The 23,250-nt window shown below is 37.1% G+C and overlaps 1 protein-coding gene across 1 annotated transcript in view; it reads left to right on the top strand.

The window, feature by feature from the left end:
• The first annotated feature begins 694 nt into the window (after positions 1-694).
• PRKG2 (protein kinase cGMP-dependent 2) overlaps positions 695-23,250 on the top strand; it is a 139,843-nt gene continuing 117,287 nt past the window's right edge. Inside the window, exon 1 of the mRNA XM_074228569.1 lies at positions 695-996. The gene's annotated coding sequence lies outside the window, so the exon portion shown is untranslated. The remainder of the gene's footprint in view (positions 997-23,250) is intronic.

Raw genomic sequence — 23,250 nt, 5'->3', positions numbered from 1 at the left:
CCTAACATATAATCCAAAAGCAAAGGGTGAGACTTTACCTGCTTGCTAAATCACCCAGGTTCAAGGCCAGGGAAGTTTATGAGGGGGGGAATAAGCTGTCCCTCCTTTGAAACTCTCAGATCAAGGCTTGCTCCATATCACGTGCTCGAATCAACTGGCTACGAGTTCTAGGTCCAGAGTCCAGGGTGGGGTCATTTTTAACCTGACTTAGGGGTCAGAGGAGCATTTGTAGGACATCCCAGCTGCCATCGGGGAGGGAGAACCTTTAGTGCACAAAGCGGTTTGGGGGCATGGGGGGAGGCAGAAGACGATGAAGACTTCACGGAGCTGCCTCCTCTCTGCTCTCCCCCACACTCCAGCCAAATCCAGGGAGAGTGATCGGCATTCTCCTCTCCCCCAGTTGCTCCCAGCCACGTTGCTGTCTCCCCACGGAGTTGGGGTCTAAAGGGCAGCCTACGGCGGAGCTGGTGCGGGGCCCTGCAGCTCCTGCCCTCGGGGGGCGCAGATCCCCCTGGACGTGTCTGACCCCACCCTTCGCCCCCCTGGAGCCCCGCAGACCCCGGTCCTCGCCCTCCTCCTGCTGCTGCTGCTGCTGCTGCTGGCCTTCCTCCCTCCTCCTCCTCCTCCTCCTCCTCCTCCTCCTCCTCCTCCTCCTCCTCCTCCTCCTCCCTCCAGGCAGTCCCCGGAGCAGCGTGAGCTCGGAGCGGCCGGCAGAGCGCGCAGCGCGGGGCGCACGGAGCTCCCCACGGCCACCCACCCGTGCCCAGCCCGGCCGAGCCTCGCCGAACCCCGGCCGCCGCGGAGCCTGGCAGCCCGAGCTGCCGCCGCAGCCGTCCTCGCCCCAGCCTCGGCCCCCGGCCCGGCCCGGGCGGCCGGGCAGCGGCTAACGGCCCCCCTCCGCTTGGGCAGCGCTGCCAGCCTTGCCAGGGGGTGGCTGAGAAGGAGCCGGCGAGGAAGGGGACAGAGCTACTCAACTGGAAACTTCCCCGGAGTCTGGTAAGCTTCCAGTGCCGGGGGCTGCCTGGAGGGGCTCGGGGAGCCCAGGAGCGGGGGTGGGGGGCCCGGGGCGGGCGACGGGGCCATCTCCGCCTCTCCTGGTCACCGCTGGCCACGGTCACCTCCTGCATAGTCTGAGTGCGTGTGGGCGCTCCTGGGGGAGGCTTTGTGTGGGAGTATGTGGCCATGTCCAGGAGCTAAAGGACTTCAGCTACCCAGAAAAGCAACCTGAGGGGGAGGGTGTGGGCGCCCCGAGGGGGCTATGGGGGCTCCTGGGGGTGTGCGCGGTGGGAGAAAAGCTTGCTTCCTTCCTTCTGGAGCAGCTGTCCAGGCTTTTGCTGAATAGAGAAGCCAGGCATCCCTCCTCTGCCTGCCCTCTAAGGGACGTTCCCCCCCAGCTTCATGACTTGGGGAGATGGGCTAAAAGGAGGGAGTCACACAACTCCTTGAAACTTGTGTAGGTTGAGTCGCGGAGAGAGATCTGATCGTCTTTGGTCAATATTTCTTGCGGGGATAAGAGGCTTGCAGATTCCAATCTGATCTCTGGATAATAAATTAGCCAATCTTGGGAACAGGAGAAAATTCAAAGATCTGGGTGCTGGCTCAAGATGGGCAGAAAGTCGAGTCAGAGAGGAGTAGGCAGTTTCCATCTACAGTTGTACGTAGGACCAAGAGCTGCGAATAGATTGAATAAGGCATGCAATCTAAAAAAAATGCCCAGGGTCCCTGGCATTTTTGATAAAATGTTCCCCAAGGCATCTCTTTGAATTTAAAAGGTTTAGCTTTTTTTTTGAGTTAGCAAAGCAGCTTACAGTGAGTTGAGTTCTCACTATGAATACCAAGACAACAGCCCTGAGACAGAAAAAGTCATTATTCTCACTTTGCAGAAGACATCCTCTCAAGGAGAATAAGAATTCAGGTGCATGGGAGGGCTCTGACTTGAACCCTTAGCTCGAAATCCAATACATTTCCCACTATCCTGGATTATTTCATGGAACTTCTTTTCTTCCCTTTATGATACTAACTAATAATATATTAGAAGGCATCTCATCTGACCTAGGATTAAAAAAAATAGATGGTTCTGATGACCCTTTTGAGTAGTAAGGTTATTTATATATGGAAGGGACTTTGGGGACTAGCTGGTCTTATTTCCATTCATTTCTCTAGTCTAGTTCCATCACTTTAAGGATGAAGATACTGAGGTCCAGAGATATGTTAGTATCAGAGTCTTGATCTGATCCCAGATTTCCTGACTCTAGAATTAAAGTTCATTCTGCTAAATCAGTCACTTAGCCATTTGACATATTAGTTGCAGATTCTATGGGCATTACTAAATCACTCCTTAGATGACTATTTGCATCCTTGCAGAACTACTTAAGTAAGCATAAAATCATTGGATGTTAGAAAGATTGATGTGAATCTATGTTTATTATATGAATTATCAAAATATCCAATTTACCAAAGTCGCTCTGGACAAGGTTGCGTAAAAGGGAATGCTATGGGACTTTTATTGTCAAAAGGTACTATAATATTCAACTTTTTTATTTACTTTTTTCATTAAGGGTTTTGCTGGTCACTAATAGTTATTCATTCTTAGATATTAGTTTCCTCTAATGAAAAAAGTATAAGGTAGAATATCAAGACATAGCTAAATGAATGAATAAATATATGTAATATGAATATATGATATATTTATGTCAGAAAGAAATATAATATATAGAAATATACACCAGAAAGAAATTAAAGACCTGAATAGAATTTCAGAAAACTTAGATTTTCTACATATCTAAGGATTATTGAATGGGGTACTGAAAGGACTATATGTATTTCTCAGTTGTACATGGCAAATTTACAAAAACTTGAAGATGCTCTAAGGCATAAAAACTTTGTAAATAACAGTATACAATCAGAAGAAACATTAAACACATCATTTATTGATCATAACAGTAAAGTTATAATCAATAAATGACTTGAAGAAAGATGAAAACTTAAGTGAATAATAAGAAATTACAGAAACAATAAATATTTTTAAAAAATGACAGCAATGAGAGACATACTAAAACTTTTGGATGCAGTCAAAACAGTCTTTATGAGAAAATATATATCTCTTAAATGCTTAAACCAATAAAAGACAAAGAATAGATTAATGAAATAAGTATGCTAATAATAAAAAGACTAGAAAAACAACCAATCCAAACAAAAACTATTAAGCATAAAAATAGATATTTTGAAATTCAAAGAAGATAAATAAGGATGACAACCAAAACTTCATTGAACTAACAAAGCAACCTAGGAGATTTTTCCCTCTTGGGAGGGATAAAAAGGGCAAACCTAAATAAATAGACAAACTCTTAGCTAGTTTGATTTTGAAAAGATAGTGGAAATCTCCAAAACTTAAAAAAATGAAAAAGAAAAATTAGCAGCAAAGAAAAACACAATAAAGATGCAAGCTCTTGGTTTTAGATATGTTGACTTTTTTAAGGAAAATTCCATGTATTACTATATATTCTGATGATTAAAAAAAATCCCACCATAAATGAATAGTGTGCTCTGGCAAAAACTTTTAATTCACCTGGCAAAAGTCCAACCTGTTCTTGGCATTTAATTTTTTTTAATGTGTTACTGTACCATTTTTGCTAATATTTAAAAAAATAGTTTTGCATCTATTAGAGACATTGGTCTGTAGTTTTCTCTTTCTAGCTCAAAAGTTCTCAAAGTATGTTTGAAAATCCTGGGATCCCTGTAAGTTTTTAGGGGGATTGTAAGATTAAAATGATATTTGGAATCAGATTAAGATATTAACAGTTATAATACAGTTAATATCAAATATGTCATTTACATAAACATCTCTTTGTAGGGGTTTTCAGTAATTTTTAAAAATTTTTATTTTTAGTTAAGGCAATGGGATTAAGTGGCTTGCCCAAGATCACACAGCTAGGCAATTATTAAGTGTCTGAGGTGATATTTGAACTCAGGTCCTCCTGATCCAGGGCTAGTGCTGTATCCACTGCAACATCTAGCTGCCCCAAGGTGTTCAATATTTTTCAAAGTGTAAAGGGACCAAAGTTAGAGTTGCTGCTCTAACTAATCCCTTCCTGGTTTTGATATTATGACTTTGATTCCTACAAAGAGACTAATGGGATCCCTTCTTTCACCATTTTTGCAACCAATTCAAATTTGGACTTAATTGTCCTTAATGATTTGATTGAATTGGTTGTAAATTCATTTTCCCTTAGGACCCCCCCATTTACTTTTTTGCTGCATACTTCATTTAAACATTGAAATAATTTGCTAAGAATGCTTTCTCCTCGTGTGGCCTTGGACAAGCCACTTAAACCCGTTGCCTTGAACAAAAAAATCTACAAGAATGCTTTCTCTCCCTCCTATTTTCATATCACTCAGACATCATTCTCAATTATCTCTTCTTCACCTCTGTCTTGCCTTTGCCAAGGCAGACCAGGGGACGTTCAACCTTGATTTCATTCCTTTCATTGTCCTCCAGATTACTCTGCTATCAAGTTAACTTATTTTCTAATCTTCAGTCTCATTCTACTGAACACAGCCCTGATTTGAACCAAACATCCTCATTAAATATCATTCTGTATTCTGTTGCTTTCTTAGAAGATAATTCCCCAGAAAATATAGCCAGCCTTAATCTCTGAACTCTATCATAGTCACACATCACCTTTCAGGCATCTTGAATTGAATATCCTGGAGGGATCCTAAACTCATCATGCCTAAAATAATTCATTATCCTAACCCTCAAACTCTCCTTTTTTCCTATCTGTCTTATTACTGTAGAGAGAAATATCATCTTCATAGTCACCCAGGTTTGCAACCTTCATTTCACCTTTGATTCTTCTCTCATTCATCTTACATAGTGAATGCTTTGTCAAATCAACTTGTTTCTACTTTCAATATATCTTGTATGTGTCTCAGTTTTTCCATCCACTTAGCCACCACCCTAATATAGGTCCTCATTGTCTCTCTCCTAGACTGTTGAAATAGTCTTCTAATTGATTTCCAAGAATTAATCTTCTCTTTATTCTAATTTATATTCCACTAACTTGTCAAAATGATTTTATTAAAATACTTATGTTTCATGTCACCCCTGATTCAATAAACTCTACTAGCTCCCTATTATCTCCAGGGTTAAATATAGCTCTCCATCCCCCACCCCCCCCATATTTAAAGTCTTTCAAAGTTTAGCTCCTTACTACTATAAATTGTGTGATTGCCAGTGTATGATGGGTATGAATACATGGGTTGTTTAAATGAAATGTATTGAAAGATATCTCTGGTATCTTCCCTATCCTTCTTCAAGGAAGATTCCAAGGCAGTTCCTGACCTAAGGGGATTAGCAGAAGGGATCAAAACTGTTTTCTGAACTCTCTTTGAAAAAGAGTATCAGATTAGAATTTTATCTCTCACACCTGCTGAATATTGCTGGTCTAAGGACACGAAAACAAAAGCTGCTTCTTGGCCCCTGGTCCTAATAGTATACTTATCAATAAACCAAGTTTTTGTTGTTGCTCTTCAGTTGTTTCAGTCTTTTCATTATCTATGGAATCATATTGTTCACAGGATTTGTTTTTGGCAAGGATATTGGAATGTTTCCTCCTCCAGTGGTTAAGGTAAATAGAAGTCAAGTGATTTGTCAAGGGTCACAAAGCTATAAAGTGTCTGAGGGCAAATTTGAATTCAGGTCCTCCTGACTCCAGGCCAACCACTCTATTCAGTAAGTCATCTAGCTGTCCCAGTAAACTAAATATGGTTATACAAAAGTTGTTTCCTGATTGCTGACCCTGTGATCACACTTGCCAATGCACCAAATACCAGTTATGCAAAAAACCATGGAAAGGCTGTAGAATGAGCAGACCCATGTATCTAAGTGAAACAATAAACAGAAAGTATTATTCTGCCAATTGGAATGTACTAAAAAATACACAAGTCAATGAACTCTTTAGATTGGATATTTCAACTTAATCATGAGGTAGGTTCTGATGTCCTTCATAGGAAAATTCCCAAAAGTCTTGGAGAGTGGGAAAGTTGGAAATCAAGGATATTTTGAGGAGCTGGCTTCTGCTACCTGTATGCAACTCTTCTCTTTCCATATAGCTAGAGTTGGTGCCAAAGAGAATCTTGCACCTTGTGCAACTCTCTGAAGAAAGGACATCTCTCTTCCCCAAAACTCCCAGGCAGTAGTACAATTTTGGCAATTATTTTTTTAGATTTTTCAAGGCAATGGGGTTAAGTGGCTTGCCCAAGGCCACAGGGCTAGGTAATTATTAAGTGTCTGAGGCCGGATTTGAACCCAGGTACTTCTGACTCCAAGGCTGGTGCTCTATCCACTGCACCACCTAGCCGCCCCCAATTCTGGTAAATTTTTAACAATCAGGTCACTGGAAAAAAAGTGTTTGCAAGACATACTTTTAAATTTAATCTGCCTTATTAACATTTTCTCACTTCATTTTCTTATGTTTAATCAGCAAAACAATATATCAGGCCCTGATTGGGGGCATTTACTGTTTTCTGAATTATAAATGATCACAAAAAAAATTTAACAATCAACATTTGAGAGAGTTGGTTTGAGTTGCTATAGTATAACTTGACTGTCCATCCAGCTTACTGGTTTCCCTTCATGTCTCAGTTGCACTTAGCATTCTTTCTATCAGTCTGGAGTCAGGCATATGTAGCAGCCTCAGGGTTGCCTGAAAACTCAGACTATACTAGTTTTCTATTAAAATTAGTTCCCCACATGCACTTTGTTCCAACTGCACAGGCCTATTTGCATACAGATGACACTCTGCTCTTTTCTAGTTGGCCCTCATGTCTGAAATTTCCTTCCTTATCTGGATTCAACTTAACTTAAGTCCTTCAGGACTTAGCTAAATCTATCTTCAGGAGGTCTTTGAGACTCCTTCTTCATCCTCACCCACACCCTGTGTACCCCACTCAGTCTCTTCATTTGAAACTTCTTACCATTTATATTCTAATTTATCTTATGTACATATTTATTTGAAAATTGTGTCCCCCTTAGAATACTAACTAATAATAGTAGCAGTAATAACTTGCAATATATTAATAATAGGGGTGGCTAGGTGGTGCAGTGGATAGAGCACCGACCCTGGAGTCAGGAGTACCTGAGTTCAAATCCGGTCTCAGACACTTAATAATTGCCTGTGTGACCTTGGGTAAGTCACTTAACCGCATTCCCTTGCAAAAACCTAAATAAAAATAATATTAATAATAGTAGGGACTAGTAATGACTTTCTTTTCATCCCTAGAATGAATGGCACATAGGAAGTACTTAATTGTTTCCTGTTTGACTAAATGACTGTCAATTTATAATCTGTTGAATTTTGAGATTTTTTTTGAGATTTAATTATTTGAAGTCCCTATTTTTGTCCTCTTATTCTATATATATATTATATTTTTCTAAATATTAATTTTGTTTAAATTATCAATCTTGTCTTAGATGATCAGTTATAAGCTAATTTGTTACATAGTAAATTTTTTCTCTACAAAAAGAGATCTTTAAAGACATTCTTTTGTTCTGCTTCACATCCTTAACTGAAAAGGATGAGGGAAGTTTAAGTTTAATAGGTGGGAATACTGACTCAGAGTGGCTAAATGATTTGACTGTGGTAATACATCAAGTTGACAATAGAGTTCATGGTTAAATAAAGGTTCCATTTCTTGAATCACTCTTCTTCCCAATCTGTCCTGTCTTTCAAATAAAATGATAATGCCAGGGGACTTCTGGTTTTGTGAAAGAAACTAGTTTTCCCAGCTGTCCCATAAATATTATGGGAATGTTCTAAAAATCTCGCCAGAAGGAGCAGAAAAGAAAACCAAAGAGAACCAGGATGGAACAAGAACACTGTTGGAAATTTGCAAAGGTTCTTTGAAAAGACAAAACTAGGAAAGCTGGAAGGTTCAGCTAACTAGAAGTTCATTCCTGTCTCAGCAGGAGAGAGGATCAGTGGAATTCTGCCATCACAGATCAGATGAGGTTCTTTCTCTTTGCATTACTGTAGGGGACTAGGAGAAGACAGTGAGCATTTATTGATCACCTTCCACATGTCTGGTATTCTTTTAAGGGCTTTACAAATATCCCATTTGATCCTCACAGTGATTACTATTACTATCCCCATTTTACAGTTAAGTAAACTGATACAGAGGTTAAGCAATTTGCCCAAGGACACGCTAGTAAATGTTTAAAATTGGTTTTGAACACAGCTCTTCCCAATTAAGGAATCATTGCTCTATCCACTGAACCCCTTAGCTTTCTCAACAATGGCTAATTGGAGGCATTATGGATATAGTCATTCTGATTGTGCTTACTTCACTCTGTGGCATCTAAGTCTTCCCATGCTTTTTTGAATTCCTCATATTCTTCTTTCTTATGGGGACAATAATATTCCATTACCTTCATGTATCCCCAAAATTACTATTACGGATATTTTTATACATTATGGAAACTTCATTTCTCCCTTTGACATCTTTTATAGCAAAGACCTAGAAATGTAATCTCTGGGGTCAAGGGAAGTAGAGATTTTAATTTACTTTTCAAACCATAATTCCAAATTGTTTCTTAGAATTTTGGGACCAATTTATTGTTTTACCAATGTAATATTAATGTGCCAGTTTCTCAATGATTTCTCAGATATTGTTTAGCCCCATCTTTTGTCACCTCTGCCAATTTGTTGGCAGTTTTGATGTGTATTACTATTTTTTCTTTGGCAATTTGGCATGATCTCTCAGTTGTTAGTAGTTTGTAATTCTTCTGAGAACTGCTTACCCATATTTTTTGATCCTTCATCCATTGCAGAATGGTTCTTAATCATGTCTTATATATTCATTTTAAATTTCCTATTATGTTTTTAAATCGATATTTTACTTTATTTTTCCAATTACATATTATGGAAGTTTTTCAACATTAATCCACATGTATATGCATATTTTTTATAAATTTTATTCTATTTTATTTATTTAAGGCAATGGGGTTAAGTGGCTTGCCCAAGGTCACACAGCTAGACAATTATTAAGTGTCTGAGGCCGTATTTGAACTCAGTTCCTCCTGACTCCAGGGTTGGAGCTCCACCCACCATGCCACCTAGCTGGTCCCATATATGTAAATTTTAAAGTTATGTAATTTCCTTTCACCCTCTCTTCCCACCTCCCCCTCCTCTCAGTGGAGAACAATCAGGTGGATATTGTACATTCACATTTTCTTTTACATTTTAAAGATTTTATTTATTTTGAGTTTTATAATTTTCCCCCTAATCTTACTTCCCTCCCCCCTCCCAGAAGGCAATTTGCAAGTCTTTACATTGTTTCCATGGTATACACTGATCCAAATTGAACGTGATAAGAGAGAAATCATATCCTTAAGGAACATAAAGTATAAGAGATAGCAAGATGAGACAATAAGATATCAATTTTTTTTTTCTAAATTAAAGGTAATAGTCCTTGTTCAAACTCCACAGTTGTTTCTCTGGCTACAGATGGTATTCTCCATTGCAGACAGTACATTCACATTTTTGTTTAATTCCTATATGCTTTTACTTTGGCTATCAGATCCATATATGGATTATAGATAAAAAAAAATTGGATGATGGAAATTCCCCCTATTGCTACCTAAACCAAGTCATATTTGAAGGAATTTCCATTCTATTTGCAAATAACCTTGACTAGTTGCATAAGGAGGGAGGAGCTCTTCTGCATTAAGCAGTTCACTCTACTATGGAGCAACAATAATTGTTAGAAAGTTTTTCCTGAAATCAAGTTTTGGTTGACCCCTTTACAACTTTCACCAAATCCTAGTTTTGCTCCTTGAAACAAAACAAAACAAATCTAATCCCTCCTCCAACTGAAAGCTCTGTAAATAGTGGAAGACAGTTGTCCAGTCCCCCTCTGAGTCTACTTTACTCCAGGCTAACTAATATTCCTAGTTCTTTCTTCTTATCCTCATAGGACATAAACTTGGGCATTTCACCATTTTGCTTTTCCTTTTCTGTGCACTCTCCAGCTTATTAATGTTCTATTTAACATCCTAGAACTGAACATAATCCTCATGATATGGCCTGGCCAAGGCAGAGCACAGAGGGGCTATCTTTTCCTTTTTTTCTGGAAGTTATATCTCTTTCTCTTAAGCCTAAGATCTCATTAGCTTTTCTGGTTGCCACATCACACTATTGAGTCTCATTAAGTCCACAATCCACTAGACCTCTGAAATTCTTTTTTTTTTGGGGGGGGGATTTGCAGGGCGATGGGGTCAAGTGATTTGCCCAAGGTCATATACATAACTAGTTACTATCAAGTGTCCGAGGTGGAATTTGAACTCAGGTCCTCCTGACTTCAGGTCCAGTGCTCTATCCACTGTGCCACCTAGCTATACCTGAAGTCTTTTTTAAAATGCTATTTACTCAAGTTGTCTTCATACTGTTCTTATGAAGTTGCTTTTTTGAGTCTAGGTGTAAGACTACATTTACCTGGATATAATTTGATCTTACTGGATTCAGTTCTGTGTTCTAATCTGTCAAGATCTTTTTGGGTATATGTTAACTATACCTCTTGTCACCTATGCCTTTATCTGAGTCATGAATTAAAATGTTAAACAGCACAGGCTCATCCTTACTGATTCCTGGGGTATTCCGCTAGAGACTTCTTACCAAATTGACACTGAACCAAAGAATACATTAGTACTTTTTGAGTATAAACCAGTCAACCAGTTCTGAAGTCATCCAATTCTCTTATTCAAACCCAGAAAATTCTTTATTTCCCATATAATAGTATCACATGTCTTGCTATAATCTAAGTAAACTATATTTAAAACATTCCCCTGAGTTACAAATTTGGTATCTCAGTCAAAAAAAAAAAGAAACAAGATTAGTCTGGCATGACATTATGAAAAATATTTAGTGTTTTATATTTTCCCCAATTACTTGTAAAAACAATTTTCCATTCATTTTTAAAATTTTGAGTTCCAAATTCTCTTCCTTCCTACTTTCCCTCTTCCCTCATTGAGAAGATTACATGTGTAGTCATGAAAAACATATTTCCATATTAGTCATATTGTGAATGAAAAAATAAGCCAAAAAAGTCCTCAAGAAAGTAAAGTTAAAGATTTTTCTGCATCGCTCTTATTTCTCCTCCCAATTTTTCCTCCATCTCCCTTAATTGTTTTTCAAAGTATTTTTTGAGCTCATCCATTGTCTGAGCCCATTTTCTATTTCTCTTGGAGGTTTTGGATATGGAAGCTTCAATTTTGTCATCATCAGAGTATGTGTTTTGATCTTCTATGGGACTAAATTAATTCTCTATGGTCTGATTCTTCTTTTTCTGTTGTTTACTCATTTCCTCAGTCCAAGACAGCACTTCTAAGGCTTTGGTTTTTATTTTTTGGGACACCTCACTGGGACCTTTATTCCTCCAAGGTCTTATGCTCTCTAGCCTATGCTTTGATATGTAGATGACCACCTCATTTCCCTTTGCCCGGAGCTATAAGGAGGGATCCTGCTTGGCTACTTATTATGGAAGCCCAAACTGCAGCCTGGATCTGAGTGTCTGCAAACAGCAGAATCCTACCCCAAGAAAGAGCAGAGAAATCTCTGCAGACTTTCCTTACTGTCTCTGGGAGTGCAGACTGCTTTATCTAGATTCTTGCTACAGATTCTACGGCCGGTACTCCTCACTCCACACTCATTCTGGTGTAGCAGAGTTCTCTCCCTGCCCCTTCAAGCTGTTGCTGATGATCGCTGGGCTGGGCTGGGCTGGGCTGGGCTGTTCTGTGGCCCCGGCTTTTCCATGGCTTTTTTCCCAATCCCAGGTCCTGGTAAAACACACTTTTCCCACAGAACTTCTAAGTTATCTTGGACTGGGAAAATCTATCACTATCACTCAGTCTTTCTGTGTGTTCTGCCCCTCTAAATTTTGTTTAGAATCATAATTTGTTGGCTTTTGGAGTTTTGGGGGGAAGGAATTCCTGGGAAATGCTGCCTTCATGCTGCCATCCTGACTCTGCCCCCGAGTAAAGTCAAAGGAAAAAAAAAAAGAATGTTTCCAGCTGATCCCATCTTTCTCTGGAGATAAATAGCATTTTACTTCACAAGTCATTTAGAGTTGTCTTGTATCATTGTATTGTTGAGAATAGCTAAGTCAATCTTAGTTGAATATCTTACTATATTGTTATTACTGTCTATGATTTTCTCCTGGCCCTACACATTTCATTTTGCATTTGTTCATGTGTTTTCCATTTTTTTTCTGAGAGCATCCTGTTTATCATTTCTTATAGAACAATAGAATTCCATAACAATCATACAACACAACTTTTTTAGCCATACCCCAGTGGATGGGTATTCTCTCAACTTCAAATTCTTTGCCATTAGAAAAGAGCTGCTATAAATATTTTTTATAAAGAGGTACTTTTCCTTTTTGTTTTTATCTCTTTTGGAATTCAGACCTAGTAGTGGTATTGATAAATCAAAGGGTATGTATGTATGACTTTATAGCTCTTTGGACAAAGTTCCAAATTCCTCCACAAATCATTTTAAAAAATCAGTTCACAACTCTACCAACAATACATTAATGTCTTCCTAAGTCCTCTTCAATTTATAATTTTCCTTTTCTGTTCTATTAGACAATCTAATAGGTATGAGGTGATATTTCAGAATGTTTAAATTTGCATTTCTCCAATCAATAATGATTTAGAATTTTTTATCCAAATGGCTATAGATAGATTTGATTATTTCCTCTGGAAACTAAGTTTTATATATTTTGACCATTTATCAATTGAGGAATAGCTCTTATTTTTTATAAATTTGATTCAGTTCTTTACATATTTGAGAAATGAGGCTTTTATCAGAGAAACTTGTCTTTAAATTTTTTTCATAGTTACAATTGCTTACTTTTTATTCCTCCATTCTATGTCCTCTGCTTATTCTATTCTCTACTTTTACCCTATCTTTCCTCAAAAGTGTTCTACTTCAGACTACCACATCCCCCAATTTGTCCTTCCTTCCACTACCTCCCCTTCTCCTATCCTTTCTCCTCACCTACTTTCTTATAAGAATTGAGTGTGCAAGTTATTCCCTCTTTGAGTCAATTCCAAGTTCAACCATTCCCTGTCTCTTCCTCTTTTTTCCACTTCACTGTCCAAGCTGTTTCTTACTCCTTTTATGTGAGGTAATTTATCACATTATATCCCTTTCTTTCCCTTTCTCCCACTGCATTCCTCTTTCTCGACCCTTGATTTTTTTTTAGATATCATCCCTTCATATTCAACTCACACCTGTGCCCTCTGTCTATTCCTTCTAACTGCCTGAATAATGAGATAATTTTCATGTGTTATATTCTCAAGTAGAAATGTAAATAGGAATGTAAAAATAAGTCCTGTTTTATTTCTCTTTTCTATATATCTTTTTTTATGTTTCATATTTTCTATTTTATGTTTCATATTTTCTATTCAGCTCTGAACTTTTCATCAAGAATGACTGAAAGTGGGGCAGGTAGGTGGCACAGTGGATAGAGCACTGGTCCTAGAGTGAGGAGCACCTGAGTTCAAATTTGACCTCAGACACTTAATATGTGACCTTAAGCAAGTCATTTAACCCTATTGCCTTGCAAAAAACCCCCCAAAAAACATTGAGTTTTCTATTTCATTGAATATTTACTTTTTTTCTTTGAATGATTATACTCAGTTTTACTGGGTATGTGAATCTAGGTTGTAATCCTAATTCCTTTTCCCTCTGGAATATCATATTCCAAATTCTCCAATCCTTTATTGAAGAAGCTGCTAAAATTTGTGTTATTCTGACTGTGACTTCACAGTACCTAAAGTGTTTCTCTCTTTTTTTAAAATTTTAGAAAGGTTTTATTTATTTTGAGTTTTACGATTTTCCCCCCAATCCTGCTTTCCTTCCCCCACCCTCCACAGAAGTCTTTACATCATTCCCATAGTATGGATTGATCTAAGTTGAATGTGATGAGAGAGAAATCATATCCTTAATGAAGAAACATATAGTATGAGATATAACACAATTACATAATAAGACATTTTTAAAAAAAATTAAGGGTAAGAGTCCTTGTTCTTTGTTCAAACTCCACAATTCTTTCTCACAATACAGATGGCATTTGACATCAAAGACACCCTAAAATTGTGCCTGATTGGTGCCCTGTTGGTTTTCCCCAATAGACAAATGGTCAAAGGATATGTAAAGGCAATTTATAGATGAGGAAATGAAGCAATCCATAATCATATGAAAAATTGCTCTAAATCACTACTTATTAAAGAAATGCAAATTAAAACTTCTCTGAGATAAGGAAATCAAAGCAATCCATAGTTATATGAAAAATTGCTCTAAATAATTACTTATTAGAGAAATGCAAATTAAAGCATCTCTGAGGTACAACCTCACACCTCTTAGACTGGCCAATATGACCAGAAAGGATAATGATCATTGTTGGAAGGGTTGTGGGAAATCTGGGACACTATTACATTGTTGGTGGAGCTGTGAACTCATCCAACCTTTCTAGAGAGCAATTTGGAATTATGCCCAAAGGGAAATAAAAATGTGCATCCCCTTTGATCCAGCAATACCACTACTGGGTTTATCCCCTGAAGAGATTTTGAAGTGTTTCTTTATGACTGCTTGAAGCATTTTCTCCTTAACCTGGAACTCTGGAACTTGACAATAATATTCTTAGGACTATTCATTTGGCATCTCTTTAGGAGGTACTTGGTGGATTCTTTCAATTTCTATTTTACTTCTAACATTGCTTTTTTTGTCTTGGGAAGAGAGGAAGAATAATTTGGAACTTAAAATCTTTCAAAAATGAATATTGAAAACTTAATTTACTTGTAGTTGGAAAAAAAATTCTATTCTGCCCTCTGGTTCTAGAATAGTGTGACAATTTTCCTTGATACTTTCTTGAAAGGTGATGTCTTGGCTCTTTTTCTGTTCATGATTGTAAGGTAGTTCAATAGTTTTTAAATTATCTCTTGAATCTATTTTCCAAGTCAATTGTTCTCCCAGTAAGATATTTCACTCTATCTTCTATCCTCCTTTGGTTTTGTTTTTATTGTTTCTTGATTTGTCAGATTGCTCAAATATAATCTTGAAGGAATTATTTTTTTCAGTGAGATTTTGTGCCTGCTTTTCCATTTAGCCAATTTTACTTTTTTTTAAGCGCAATTTTTCCCTTCAGTGAATTTTTTTTTTTAGTCTTCAGTGAATTTTTGTACTTGTTTTCCCATTTGACCAATTCTGATTTTTGAGTTCTCTTCAATGAACTTTGTTCAATTTTGCCAATTTGTTTTTCAAAAAAAGAAAAACATTACCACTTGGTATAATCTATTTTAAAGGTGTATTTTCTTCAGCATTTTCTTATGCCTTTTTTGCCAAGTGTAGACACTTTTTTCACTATTTTCTTGTATCACTCTCATTTTTGTTCCTCATTTTTCCTCTACTTCTTTTACTTGATTTTCAAAATATTTTTTTGAGCTCTTCCATGACCTGAAAACAATTCATATTTTTTGTTGTTGTTGTTGTTGGAAGTTGAATATAGGTGTTTTGAGTTTCTTTATCTTCTTCTAAGTGTGTTTTGATCTTCCTTGTTACTTTACCAACTTTCTTGACTTTTAACTCTTTGCTAAAGTGAGACTGCTTCCAGGGTGGATGTATCCTGTTGCAAACTTCAGGGGTTTTATGCAGCTGTTTTCAGTGATACTTCTAGGGTCCTGTAAGTTTTTAGTTCTTCCAAACTGGTATAAACTAAGAAGAGGTGTCGATACTACTCTTTGGACCTGACCTCTGGTCTCTGAGCAACTAAAAGCAGCATTTTCTGCCTTGAAACTATGGTGAGGATCCCTCCTTCCCTGTGACCACAAGCTCTGGTGTACTAGTGCTCCTCCTCACCCTGGGACTGCCACCCAGTTCCAAGTGTGGGCAAATCAACAGAGTCCTACCCTTGGCATCAATCTCCTCCTGACCAGTTGTTCAGTTCCCTTACCAGCTCTGAGTGAAAACTCCAGAAGCTGCCACTGCCATTGCTAATCCAGTGGCTTCCAGTGTCTACAGTTGATTTGCTTTGGTCTGGTTTGCACTTCAGCCAGGTCTACAAGACTGTGGCAAGTACTCAATATGTTCCACTTTCATCCTGATGCAACAGACCTTTCCCATCAACCTTCTAAGTTGTATTTGGCTGGAAAATAATTTCATCTTGTCCTTTTGTGGGTTTTGCTGCTCCTGAATTTGTTTTAGATCATTATTTAAAGTTGTTTGGAGAAGTCTTTGGAGAACCCAAGTGAGTCCCTGCCCTTTCTCCTCCATCTTGGCTTTGCCTTCCCAAGATATATTCATGATGAAACTTGGTTGACCCTTTGTAATCACATTTCTTTTCTAGAGGTTCTATTAGCTTCTCTTTAAAATTTCATTCTAGAATTTATTCAGGAATTAAAGTCAAATTCACTGGCCCATGATTTTTAGGCTCTGTTATCTTGCATTTTAGAAACATGGTATTTGCCCTTCTCTAGTATTATATTACCTTTCTTATTTCCATAGTCTTTAAGGAAATTAGAACTGATTGATACACTGATTTTCCCAAACAACAGTTTCCCTCCTTATCCTATCTGTATTTATTCAGTTAATGGCAAATTACCTTTAATTAATAATAAAAACCCTTTTCAATTTCACTTAATGAAAAATATTTCTTTGATTTTAAAAAATTTCCTTTAATCATAGTTATGGTTTTTAAAGTCACCTGGTTTTGTTCTCTTGATTTGGGGGGGGGGGGATGGAGTATGACTTTTTATGCTTAGGTCATGTATCCATTTTGATCTTATTATGCCATGTGATGTCAGATGTGGATCCAAAAAAAACTTTTTTTCTTAGACTGCTTTCCATGTTTCTCAGCAGACCTTACCAAATAGGGAACTTTTTGTCAAGTAGTTCATGTTCTTAGGATTATCTAAAACAGGGTGATTGTTTTGCTATGCCTGATTCTGGATTATTTCTGCTTATTCTTGATGATCTAGTTTGTTCCATTGGGATACTAAATTGTTATGATGATTATTGCTTTATAATATAATTTTCAGTCTGGAAATGTTAGTCTGTATCAATTTAACCTTTATAAACTTGAATAACTGATTTCTAAGCTTAGTTCCTTCTTTCTCCTTTCCCCTATCAAGTCTCAGCACATGCCTTTAGGCTGGATTCAGTACCTAAATAAAATGATGAAGTTGTTTTTCTCACACTGTTTTTGCCCTTTATACCTCTCTGAAGCCTTAGGGAAAATTATTTAAAATTTAAGTTCAAATTTTGTCAGGATGTCTCCAAAATATGGAATATAGAATTACTTATTGTACTTTGTAGATAATATATAGAATAACTATTTATTTCCACTACATATAAAGATTCTTTTTTAAAGAAAGATCTTATTTATTTTGTTTTACAATTTTCCCCCCTTTCTTGCTTCCCTGCCACCCCCACCCCCACAGAAGGCATTCTGTTAGTCTTTACATTGGTTCCATGCTATACATTGGTCTCAGTTGAATGTGATGACAGATAAATCATATCCTTAAGGAAGAAAAATAAAGTATCAGATAGTAAAATTACATAATAATATAATTTTTCCCCCCAATTCAACAATAATAGTCTTTGGTCATTGTTCAAAGTCCATAATTCTTTCTCTGGATACAGATAGTATTCTCCATTGCAGATAGCCCAAAATTATCTCTGGTTGTTGCAGTGAAGGGATGAGCAAGCCCATCAAGGTGGATCATCACCCCCATGTTGCTGTTAGGGTGTACAGTGTTTTTCTGGTTCTGTTCATGTCACTCAGCATCAGTTCATGTAAATCCTTCCAGACTTCCCTGAATTCCCATCCCTCCTGGTTTCTAACAGAACAATAGTGTTCTATCACATACATATACCACAGTTTGCTAAGCCATTCCCTAATTGAAGATCATTCACTTAATTTCCAATTTTTTTGTCACCACAAACAGGGCTGCTATGAATATTTTTGTACAAGTGATGTTCTTACCCTTTTTCATAATCTAAGGGTATGCATATTTTTGTTGCCAATAATCCGAAAATGCTCTCTAGAAAGGTCGGATGAGTTCCCAGTTCCACCAACAATGTATTAGTGTCCCAGATTTCCCAAATCCCTTCCAACATTGATCATTGTCCTTTCTGGTCATATTGGACAGTCTGAGATGTGTGAGGTGGTATCTCAGAGATGCTTTAATTTGCACATAAAAAGATTCTTAACAAACACAATACATATATGATGTTAGAAAAAGAGCGATATAACTGCTATTATTTTGAGAAAATGATAAGTAAAACATCAGGATGTGTTACAAGTTTACTTTGTGCTTTCTAATTTTCACTGAATTCAAGTTATGGCAATCCAGGCTAGGGTTTGGGTCCATTTTCTTAATGTTGGTTGTCTTCTCTTCCAAGCAGTTGTAGGCAATATACTTGTAAGGAAGTCATAAGGAGCCACTGAGAAATTCCAATACTTGGAACTCCTGAGATAACCTACAAGGCTCCCATGTCTTAAGAGCAGTTTCATACACAGGGGAACACAAAAAAGAGGATTATTTTAAGGGGCAGCTAGGTGGTATAGTGACTAAGTGGAGCACTGACCCTGGAGTCAGGAGTACCTGAGTTCAAATCTGGTCTCAGACACTTAATAATTACCTAGCTGTGTGGCCTTGGGCAAGCCACTTAACCCCATTGCCTTGCAAAAAAGAGGATTATTTAAAAAAATAACCATGAATCTTTTCATCCCACTTTTTTTTTTGGAAATGATAAAACAAATCCTATTACTATATATCACATGTTACTTTCAGAACTGTCCTGTTTTTCTGAATTCATTCTGGACTTCTGCTCTCTTGTTCATTTTAAATATTGTTTAAACAACAGTCCTCTTTTTTTTTGGTTAGCATTGCTTTTGTAAACTTCTTCTTTCACTGAAAAATGAGAAAAAGATGCCATAAATACAAATAGTCAGATAATATGAATCTGCACAGCAGTCATGTCCAAAAATGTATATCTCTGGATTCTTTGTCCATCATCTCTCTGTGAATGAAGGGTTGTCTTAGAACAAAGACAGAAGGAAGTAACTTCTGGAAACTGGTCTCAGAGATCCTCCAACTTGACCCACTGAGCTCCCTTCTCTCTCTTAGAAAAGGCTAAACCAAAAGCTCTTTCTCTAAACTAATCCAACCATGATTAAGCAAAGAGTTCTTGGTATTAACTTTATGGGCTTCCTTTCATTTGCTTATTATTCTGCATTTAGATCCTCAAAACCCCACCCACCTCTATGGCATAAAGAGAACCTCTCTGAAACTCTATAGTGTATCAACCAGATGATGATGATGATGTTTGTTCTTTGTTCTTTTAAAAAATTTTTTTTATTTATTTAAGGCAATGGAGTTAAGTGAGAGGTAATTATTGTCTGGTCAGATTGGAACTCAGGTCTTTCTGTCTCCAGGGCTGGGGCTCTATCCACTATGCCATCTAGCTGCCCCTTTTCCTTTGTTCTTTTTTTTTATTTTATTTTTTAGGGTTTTGCAAGGCAAATGGGGTTAAGTGGCTTGCCCAAGGCCACACAGCTAGGTAATTATTAAGTGTCTGCCACCGGATTTGAACCCAGGTAACTCCTGGCTCCAGGGCTGGTGCTTTATCCACTGTGCCACCTAGCCACCCCCCCTTCCTTTGTTTTTGAAGAAGATCATAACATCAGGGAAGTGATGCCATGACAAGCACTTGAATTGGATTTGAGTGAGGGGGCATGTGTTAAGTCACCAGTCTCTTTTTTCCTCCTGAACCATCTAGGTCCAGTGGCCAGATATAAATTAGGATGACTGGAGATGGCCTTGGATGAGAGGCAATCAGGGTTGAAAACTTGCCCAAGGCCATACAGCTAGGTAATTATTAAGTCTCTGAGTTTGGATTTGAACTCAGGTTTTCCTGACTCCAGGACCAGTGCTCTATCCACTACTTCTTCCCTTGCCTTTTACCAGAGTGGGGGGCAATATCAGGAGGAAGAAGGAGACAAACTTAAGAGATGTTGCAAAGTAAAATCAATTGGCTGTGGAAACAGATTGGCTAAGAAGGGTGAAAGACAATGAGGATGGCTCCTAGGAAGCCTGGAAGATTGGGAGGATGCTGGGTGCCCATGGCAGTAACAGGAAAATTTGAAAAGTGGCTAGGATTGTAGAAGAAAGATAATTAATTCTGTTTGGGGCATATTGAAGGTAAGATGTTCATAGAACATCCTGTTTTAGATATCCAAAAAGCAGTTGGAGATGTGAGACTAAAGGTTAGTCGAGATGCTCAACCTGAATCAAGTAGATCTGAGAATCTTCAAATACAGATGATTGCATGCCCCATCTACTTACTACTTTGCTCACACTACTCCTCTACCTTCCAGAATGAATTATAGTCAATAAAGAACTGTAATTATGAAAAAAGAGCTGTGCTGATCTGATGCCTTCCTAGTACTGGAACAAGCTCTCAGTTCAAGAGCAGGCAGGGTACTTTTCAATTGGACTTCTGGAGGGTTGGTTAGACATTGTTCTTAAGTCTTTCAAAGTTAGTTTTCTGTACAATGTTGCTGTTCCATATTGTCCTGGTTCTTTACAATGTTGCTATCCCACATGGTCCTGGTTCTGCTCACTTCACTCTGTCTTAGTTCATGTTATCCCAGGTTCTCTGGACAATTGCTCATTCTATTATTTCTTATGCTTGTTTCATTATTACATTATATACTACAATGTATTTACTTGTTCCCCAATTATCTAAAAGGCAATGTAAGGTAATCTCTTAAATTCCAGTTCTTTTATTTTATATTCATTCCTTTAATGCTCCCTTCAGAATCAGGACATCAGTTTTGCTTGTGAATATTCCCTTTCTGCTATTATCCCTCCACTTAAGTCACTTCTCTTTCCTAGCCTTGCATGCTTCCCTTTTGAGTTTGAGTTTCTACACCAACATCTCTCTGTGTATACCTGTTCATATAAAAATGATAAAGATGGTGCTCATTTTTTATTAACTACATGCACCAGTAATTTTTACCAATCATTTTTTGGAAAGGTTTTGAGTTTTACAATTTTTCTCCCTCTCTCCCTCCCGTTCTCCCCTGATCCCTCTGACAGAAAACAATTTAATATAGGCTGTAAATTTATAACAATGCTAAACATTGATCAATATTGATCGTGTTGTGAGAGAAAGATCAGATCCCAATGGAAGAAAGAAAACATTAGAGAGGGAAAAAATGTCATAATACATAAGACAACTTTTAAAAATGGAAAATAATAAGCTTTTGTCTCCATTTAAGATCCTTAAATTGTCTTTGATTATTGTACTGCTGAAGTGATGAACAAGTCCATTACAGTTGATCATCACCCCTTGTTGTTGTTAATGGGTATAAGATTTTTTTGTTTTTTGCTCATCTCACTCAGCATCAATTAATGCAAGTCTTTTCAGGTTTTTCTGAAATACTGTACTTCATGATTTCTTATAGAACAATAGTGCTCCATCACGTCCATTTAAAATAATTTGTTCAATCATTCCCCAATTGATGGGCATTCCTTCAACTTCCAATTTTTTGCCACTACAAAAAGAACTGCAATGAATATTTTTGTACATGTGGTATGTACAATAGTGGTATTGCAGGATCAACGATTACACACATTTTTATTGCTCTTTGTAAATAATTCCAAATTGTTCTCCAGAAAGGTTGGTTCAGTTCACAATTCACCAACAATGCATTAGTGTTCCAGTTTTCCCCAATCCCCTCCAACATTGCTTATTTTCCTTTCTAGTCATATTAGTCAATCTGAGAGGTATGAGGAGGTACTTCAGAGACATTTAAATTTACATTTCTCTAATCAATAATGATTTAGAGCAATTTTTCATATGACTATAGATAGCATTGATTTCTTTATCTGAGAATTGCCTTTTCATATCCTTTGATCATTTATCATTTTGGGAATGACTTTTTTAAAAATAAATTTGAGTCAATTCTCTATATATTTTAGAAATTTGTCAGAAACACTAGTTGTGACAATTGTTTCCCAATTTACTACATTCCTTTAAATCTTGGTTGCAGTGGTTTTATTTGTCTAAAAATCTTTTATTTAATATGATCAAAATTACCCAGTTTGTTTTATAATGTTCTTTATCTCTTCTTTGGTCATAAACTGCTCCCCTTTTCATAGATCTGAACAGATAAACCATTCCTTGTTCTTCTAATAGACTTCTAATATTAAATCCTGCACCCATTTTGACCTTATCTTGGTATAGAACATGAGATATTGAGCTATGCCTAGTTTCTGCCATACTATCTTCCAGTTTCTTAGTAGTTTTTAAGGATGAGATTCATTTTAAGACTTTATATCCCTATTCCTCCCTCCATTTTTGTATTCTCATGTATCCCTGTTGTTAAAAATATCAAGATTTGGCTATTTTTACTTTTTTTACACTAGTGAATTCTTTTTTATTTTATTTTTTGCATGTCAGTTCAATATCAATCCACTACTAAAGACTTGAGTTTTTTTTATTTTTCATTCTTTCAATAAGCAATGAAGACATTAAAATTCTAAAGGTTCTTGTTTCTTCTCATACTATTATAATAGTTGTGGTGGATCATCATATACTTCTTCCAAAAGTCAAATATGTTTATCTTTCTAGTGTTCTTTATATCCCTTGCTTTATAAAATTTCTCTTCAGCTCTACTCAGAAAGTCTTGAAATTTCTTTATTCCATTAAAGATTCATTTTTCCCCTTTTAGGATTACTCTTAACTCTGTCAGGTAAGTTCTTCTTGGTTGTAAGTCTATTACCTCTTTTACCTTTTGGAATTTTATATTCCTAGATCTTCTCTCAATTATGTTAGCAACTACCACACATTGGTATGATCTGGCTGTAGTACTTTGGTACCTGCTCTCCCTCTTTTTTGGGTGGCTATAATAGTTTTTTCCCTTGATATGAAAGCATTGGATTTTGACTATGATCCCAGAGAGTTTTCTTTTTGAGGTTTCTTTTAGGAAGTGATTGGTGGAATCTTTCTATTTTCAGTTTCTCCTCTGATTGTACTAGATATGAGCAGTTTTTATGTAGGATTTTTTTTTAAATATAGCATATAGGATTTTTTAAAATCATGGTATTCAGGGATTCCAATGATTCTTAACTGATTTCTTTTTGTTTTCTTTTCCAGGTCAGATTTTTTTATAGCTTTTTCT

This window comes from Macrotis lagotis, chromosome 3 (assembly GCF_037893015.1).
Source record: "Macrotis lagotis isolate mMagLag1 chromosome 3, bilby.v1.9.chrom.fasta, whole genome shotgun sequence".
Taxonomy (NCBI): Eukaryota; Metazoa; Chordata; class Mammalia; order Peramelemorphia; family Peramelidae; genus Macrotis; species Macrotis lagotis.
Note: the sequence above shows the minus strand (reverse complement) of the source record. Positions and strands in the feature narration are given on the sequence as shown.